Source organism: Tachypleus tridentatus, chromosome 3 (genome assembly GCF_004210375.1).
Source record: "Tachypleus tridentatus isolate NWPU-2018 chromosome 3, ASM421037v1, whole genome shotgun sequence".
NCBI lineage: Eukaryota > Metazoa > Arthropoda > Merostomata > Xiphosura > Limulidae > Tachypleus > Tachypleus tridentatus.
In genome coordinates, this window is record NC_134827.1 from 28,545,716 (window position 1) to 28,553,264 (window position 7,549).

The 7,549-nt window shown below is 38.6% G+C and overlaps 1 long non-coding RNA gene across 2 annotated transcripts in view; it reads left to right on the plus strand.

Annotated features, from left to right (window-relative positions):
* The window catches only part of LOC143246607 (uncharacterized), a 50,203-nt gene extending 45,077 nt beyond the window's left edge, over positions 1–5,126 (plus strand). The window contains exons 5-6 of one of the 2 annotated variants that reach the window (XR_013026069.1): positions 1,632–1,857; positions 4,903–5,126. This is a non-coding gene — a long non-coding RNA (uncharacterized LOC143246607). The remainder of the gene's footprint in view (positions 1–1,631; positions 1,858–4,902) is intronic. The other variant, XR_013026068.1, reaches the window with a different exon arrangement.
* Positions 5,127–7,549: the final 2,423 nt, after the last annotated feature.

The following is a 7,549-nucleotide window of genomic DNA, read 5'->3' on the forward strand; positions in this document are numbered from 1 at the left end:
TTAACTCGTCCAGCTTTGTGATCCCATGTCCACTATATAAGGCCTTATCTTCCTGTTCTTAGCTGACAGCAGTGGAATCCGGCGTGGTCTTCTGATGCTGTAGCCCATCCTCTTCAAGGTTCGATATATTGTGCGTTCAGAAATGACCTTCTGACTGTTTGTGGCTTTCTTGTTAGCTTAAACGAGTCTGGCCATTCTCCTCTTACCTCTTTCATTAATAAGGTGTTTTCGCTCACAGAGCTACCGTTCACTGGATGTTGTTTTTTGTTTTACGCACCATTCTCTGTGAACTTTAGAAACTGTAGCATGTGAAAATCTCAGGAGGTCAACAGTTTCCAGAGCGCTGGAACCACCACGTCTGGCACCAACATAATTCTACAGTCAAAGTCGCTTGGATCACACATCTTCTTCATTCTAATGTTTGGTCGAAGAACAAGTGGGCCTCATCACATTGTCTGCATGCTTCATATATGGAGTTGTTGCAACCATATGATTCGCTGTTTGGCTATTTGCGTTAAAGTGACCACTGAGTGTATATACGTCGAAATTATCTTTAAAAAAGGTGCAAGTGCTTCCATATGTTACGGACAGTATAGGAGAAAGATCTTAGTAGAGAGTTTTATTAGTTCGACCGTAACATACATAACTGATTGTCGATCAATAAATACATGTATTTCTACGCAGCTCCTAATATTATAGTGAAAGGTTACATCCATTTTTTTTACTGGGCCGGCACGGCCTTGTGGTTAGGGTTCTTGACTCGCAATCTAAGAGTTGCATGGTTCGAATTCCTGTTCCATGAAATACGCTCGCCCCTTTCAGCCGTGGGAGCGTTATAATGTGACGTTCAATTCCACGATTTATTGGTAAAAGAGTATCCCAAGAGTTGGCGGTGGGTGGTGATGACTAGCTCTCTTCCCTCTAGTCTTACACTGCAAAATTAGGGACGGCTAGCACAGATAGCCCTCGAGTAGCTTTGTGCGAAATTCAAAACAAAGAAAGAAACACTTTCTACGGTAATAATATTGAGTGGGTCGTGATGGCTCTGTGTTGTAGTGAAATATCAAACATCCTCAGAGAATGTTGGTCTGCTATGGCCAGATGATTAAGGCATTCAACTCGTAATACGAGGGTCGCGGGTTTGAATCTCCGTCACACCAAATATACTCGCCCTTTCAGTCGTGGGGGCGTTATAAAGTTGCGGTTAATCCCATTATTAGTTGGTAAAAGAGTCGCCCAAGAGTTGGCGGTGGGTGGTGATGATTCGCTGCCTTCCTTTCAGTCTTGCACTACTAAATTAGGGGCAGCTAGCTCAGATAGCCCTAATGTAGCTTTGTGCGAAATTACAAATAAACCAAACCAGAGGATGTTAAGACACCATTTGTTATCTGACGTGATGTTGTGATATAAGACACAAACCAAGGTCAGTCAGAGGTAAAACGTTTCAGAACAAAACATTCGTAGTACACAACGACATTACTCAAGAAACAATGGTTTCGTTATGGAGGTTGCATAAATTAAACTTGTATATATTTTTTTATCGAAAATTGTTCACTTTAACACACGTCGAGCTATAAAATTATGTAAATTCATGGATTTGGTGTCAACTTTGTATCATGATATCATTTCAGGTACTATATAGCCCCCGATATACCTGCCACCCAGTGGCACAGCAGCATCTCTGTGGACTCGTACCACTAGAAATCGGGTTTTTGGTACCCGTGGTTGGCAAAGCACATTTAGTCTGTTGTGCAGTTTTGTGCTATATTCCAAACAAAGGAACTGATATGCCTAAACCACTCTATGTTAGCAGTCAGCGGATTTTCAATATTCGTCACCTAGTTCACAATAAACAAGGTAAATAAAGACTTCCAAATCAACACTATTTTCCACAGTCCATATCTTAGTAACGTGCACAAGCTATTCCTGAAATACTTTTAAAAATAATATATATATAAAATTATATAGGAGGAAGTTTTTTTTTACAAAGGTTTCCTAAAAAATCTTAAGACGAGAACTTTAAGCACCACCTTAAAAAGAAAAATGCCAGTTTTAGAGCATAGGACAATGAACTGATGGCGGAAATGAAAAACACATCTCACAAAATAATATAGGCTGAAGCTCAGTTTTGTTTGTTACACATACGTTGTTAAATACGGCTCGGCATGGTCAGGTTGGTTAAGGCGTTCGACTCGTGATCTGAGGGTCGTGGGTTCGAATCCCAGTCGCACCAAACATGCTCGCCCTTTCAGCCGTGGGGGCGTTATAAAGTTACGCTCAATCCCACTATTCGTTGGTGAAAGAGTAGCCCAAGAGTTGGGGGTGGGTGTTGATGATTAGCTGCCTTCCCTCTAGTCCTACACTGCTAAATTAGGGATGGCTAGCGCAGATAGCCCTCGAGTAGCTTTGCGCGAAATTCAAAAACAAACAAACGTTTTTGAATAATTATAACAGCAAACTTGTTTCACAGAAAGGCAGAGCACTTTGTTCCATTATGAACTACTTTGTTTATTTTCGAACAAGGTTTCAGTCTGAAACAACTTTGCTTTCAATTTTTCAAGGGGGATTAGAGGGTTAAAACTTAGTGTTTATGTTCGTGTATTTACTATCGGAATAATATTATATGGCCTGTTTCTGTTGGGATTGATCACAGTTCTGTGAAGTCGGAGGGTTTTCTGAAGGAATGAATATCTACTTATGGACGAGATTCGAACCCATAGCTAAGATTACCAAGCAAATAGTGTTTAGGCTAAGTTATCAGGTCAATAGGTGCTGTAATTCTGGCTTATTTGTCAGTGAGTATGTTATAGTGGACAAAGCTTCTCCTAGGGATAAGTGTGCGGGACTTTGGAGTGCAGGATCCAAGGTTCGAGTCATGATATCACTAAACAGTCTCTTCACTCTCAGTTGTGGACATGTTATATAAGTGACAGACTTAGCTCCATTATTGAGATATAAATCTGAACAGTACTTATGTGTTGCTGATCGGACTGCCTTCCATTAGTTTAATAGTTCAAAATTTGAGCCTGTCATTCTTGAAAGTTCAAGTATACGTCATATTAGATGACAGTTTAAAATTCCAATTCCAAAGATGGCGTTGCAACATTTTTGTGAAGCTTGAAATATATTTATTATAATTCTTTTTTGGAAACTTGTATCAATTTAAAACGCTTAACATCATTTCATAAAATCTTTCACCGCAAAAGCTCAAATATGGCCGGTTTCCAATCCACGACTCTATGTACCAGATCCAAGTTTCAAACAACATATAGAAAAATGAAACCGTGTAAAGAAAATATTACTACGTTAACTTACGAGCGCAAGACAAATGAGAAAGAAACTACTCAATTAATTTTTATTAGATTTAAATCGCTAGTAGTTTTGGTTATAAAGAAAAGCACCACAGAGTTTTTTTATTTATCTTCATTCGTTTTAACTACAGGGTGTTCGGAAAGTCACTGTGCACTTATATATTTATTAACAGACAAACTGCACATTGACTCTCCGTGGCCCGGCATGGCCAAGCGTGTTAAGGAGTGCGACTCGTAATCTGAGGGTCTCGGGTTCGCATCCCGGTAGCGCCAAAAATGCTCGCCCTTTCAGCCGTGGGGGCGTTATAATGTGACGGTCAATCCCACTATTCGTTGGTAAAAGAGTTGGCGGTGGGTGGTGATGACTAGCTGCCTTCCCTCTAGTCTTACACTGCTAAATTAGGGACGGCTAGCACAGATAGCCCTCGAGTAGCTTTGTGCGAAATTTCAAAACAAACAAGACTCTCCGAACACCCTGTAGAATCGGAATACTGTTAGACTTACTACACAATTGAAAGCCAGGATCGTTGTATAATTGTTAAGCCTCATTCTTTAAACTTGCTAATGTCGATGCTTATCAAATATCGAGTCGCCCTGTGAGTCACCAGTAAGTTTATAACGCTAAAATCTGGGGCTTGATACCCTGCGGTGACACGTCAGATAACTCAATAAGCGTTGATCTTAAACAAACAAACGAAACTAAGTAATGAAACTAGTCAGTGTGTATACTGTGTAAACTGCTAAAGGTCCACTTCCTTTGGTAAAGCTTCAGTATATGTTTCTCAAACAAATGGGGCAGCGTTAAGTCTATGGAATTAAAATGCTAAACTCCGGGTTCTGTTCCCCGCGATGGACAAGGCAGATGGTCCAATGTGACTGTAGTATACAGCAAACAAACAAAAATATTTTTTAATTTCTAGTACTATGTAGAATAATTATTAACGAAGACAAAAATTATAATAAAGAACTTGTGTTAAAAATATAGAAAAAAACGCATCATTTTTATTATCAAACTTACAGTAATGTTTTTTGTTGTTTTTTCTGGAGATCGAATTATATTCCAGCTAAATCACTTCACTTGTAGGATGTGCCAGTAAATTACTGGTTAACATACTACAAAGTATGAATTAAATACGTAAACCAAAGCAGTAACAAAGCTAGAAACCAGCCTGTAAGACTACAGGCTTACGACGCAAAAAAACTTTGTTTCCACATATGCTGTGGGTAAAGTATAGAGAGTAAACTGTGAATATCCGGACATAGCGACAGCCACACACTTATAAAAAGTTGTTTTGTTTTCTCTCTATGTTGTCCGCCAGTGGCACAGCGATATGTCTCCAAACATACACTGCTAAAAATCGGATTTCGATACCCGTGGTGGGCAGAGCACGAATAGTCAGTCCACCGTGTAGCTTTTTGCTTATTTTGAAAGAAACAGACAAGACTCCTCTATTTTATTAACCGTTTTAAATTGCAAATCTTAAAACAGTGCCAAAAAGAATCGTGTACATCTGTTAACATATAAATTTAACTGTGAATGTTTTTAACTGTGAATTTTTTTTTCTCCTTTTGTTTCCGACTGGGACTCCAGAAGAGAGAAGATATGTAGAAACTATTTCAAAGAAATTTGCCAACAGCGCTTGAATGTGCCAAAATGTTTGTTCCTTAAGACATGACGATACTATTGGCCTGAGATAAAAATAACTCGGACATATTTTACGTTTTTCGTCAGACAAAAATTATAATTGTAGTGTAATTTTTATCACGATGTAAGTTCCTTTCGTCAATTTCAAATAAACAATCGTTTTACAGGCCTGTCTCCTAAGTTTCTTAATTTGTATACTAAACTAAATAGTCGTTTCGTGAGTTTCGCAATCGTATTACTGAGTCATAGGTTGTTGTTTTTTATTGTATTTGATCTATTTTCGCATATTGATAATTCTTGTGTGGCCCGGCCTGGCTAGTTTGATAGGGCGCCCTTTTCGTAATCTGAGGGTTGTGGGCTCTAATCCTCGTCATACCAAATATGCTTTCCATTTCAGCCGTGAGAGCATTACGAAGTAACGGTAAATCCCACTACTCGTTGTTGAAAATGTAACCCAAGAGATGGCAGTGGGTCGTGATTACTAGCTTCCTTCCTTCTTGTGGGCCCGGCATGGCCAAGCGCGTTAAGGCGTGCGACTCGTAATCCGAGGGTCGCGGGTTCGTATCCCCGTCGCGCCAAACATGCTCGCCCTTTCAGCCGTGGGGCGTTATAATGTGACGGTCAATCCCACTATTCGTTGGTAAAAGAGTAGCCCAAGTGTTGGCGGTGGGTGGTGATGACTAGCTGCCTTCCCTCTATTCTTACACTGCAAAATTAGGGACGGCTAGCACAGATAGCCCTCGAGTAGCTTTGTGCGAAATTCAAAACAAACAAACAAAAATCCTTCTTGTGTTGCAGTGCTAAATTAGGCAAGCTCAGATAGCCCTCCGGCAGTTTTGCGCGAAATTCAAAATAAACAATACTATTGTGTTAAAAGAATTAAAAAGTATACACAGGTACATAGTTGCAACATGTTCTTAACTATGAGTGACGTCATGTCAGATGTTAACGGAATCGTGTAAAACTTATAGTTATTTTAGACGTTTTTAGAAGTCGAGAAAATATTATTGTTTCCACTGACAGATGATAATTTATTTATCAGTTTACCAGGACAGTTCTGTTTTTAGAGCAAAGCCACATCGGGGTACCTGCAGTGTCCACTGTATGGAATCGAACCTCGGATGTTAGAGTTGTAAGTCTTCAAACTTGTCGCTGTACCACCGAGGGACAGGACGTAACAAATTAGGCCCACAGTGGCACAGTGTTATGTCTGCGGACTTATACTACAGAAACTGGGTTTCGATACTTGTGGTGGGCAGAACATAGAGAGAATTCTCCTTTGAGAATCTATGTGCGTAACAGCAAATGAACGTAACAAGTTAAAATGACGATAAAAGTATGGTTAAGGCATGTTCTACTTTCTCACTACTAGCTTGCTCTCTACATTACTCTGTAAACTACACAACTCGTAAGTTGAGTTTTCAATTATATTTATTTGGCTACTTTCGTCTCTTTAAAACTTGACATTCAAATTACCCTGTTGTTTAAAATAAAATGTCATTCGTTCACTTGGCTCCTGCTAAACTAGAGAAGACCTTGCATGGCCACGTGGTAAGGGCGCTCCACTCGTAATCAAAATCACATTAATCTAATTGCTTGTTGGTAAAAGAGTAGTCCAAGAGTTGACGGTGGGTGGCGATGACTAGCTGCCTTTCTGCTAGTCTTACACTGCTAATATAGGGACGGCTAGCGCAGATGGCCCTCGTGGAGCTTTGCACGAAAAAAGAAGCAAACAAATAAGCTAGATAAGGCATAATATCACGTGTTATTCAGGTAATATGAGCGTGGAATCATCAAACCAGTTTCGATTCGTAATCGCTAGCTATTCCCGGTACTTTAAGTTGTGGGTGCAATATAAAGGTGTCGATGAATCCTTCAGGGTGAAGGGTAGGGTGCTTTTGACTGTCGACCTTATCTTTGTCCAGTGCTTCAAAATTAAGGATGGCGGCAGTTTGTTATAGAGGCATTGTGTTAATACCTAGTACGTATTTAATTAAGTCACTCTCAAACTAAACAGGGCAAATTTGATTTACTAAGCCTAACTGATCCTAAACATAATTTTTTTTACACAACTGATATTGATAAGAGCACAGTTAGTAGACTAGTAAAGTAAACTAATTAGTAACACTTTACCTATCAATATCAGTTGTGTATAAAAGAAAAAATACCCAAGATACTTAAATAATAACAAGAATTCAGTTGTGTAAAAAAGAAAAAATATCCAAGATACTTAAATAATAACAAGAATTCAGTTGTGTAAAAGAAAAAAATACCAAGATACTTAAATAATAACAATAATTCAGTTGTGTAAAAAAGGAAAAAAATACCCAAGATACTTAAATAATAACAATAATTCAGTTGTGTAAAAAAGAAAAATACCAAGATACTTAAATAATAACAATAATTCAGTTGTGTAAAAAAGAAAAATACCCAAGATACTTAAATAATAACAATAATTCAGTTGTGTAAAAAAGAAAAATACCCAAGATACTTAAATAACAACAAGAATTCATTTTCACTGAGCTCAACTGATGACAAATTTTTACTTTCTTATCCATACACCATACAATCCAATGAACTAGTTCCTACTCAA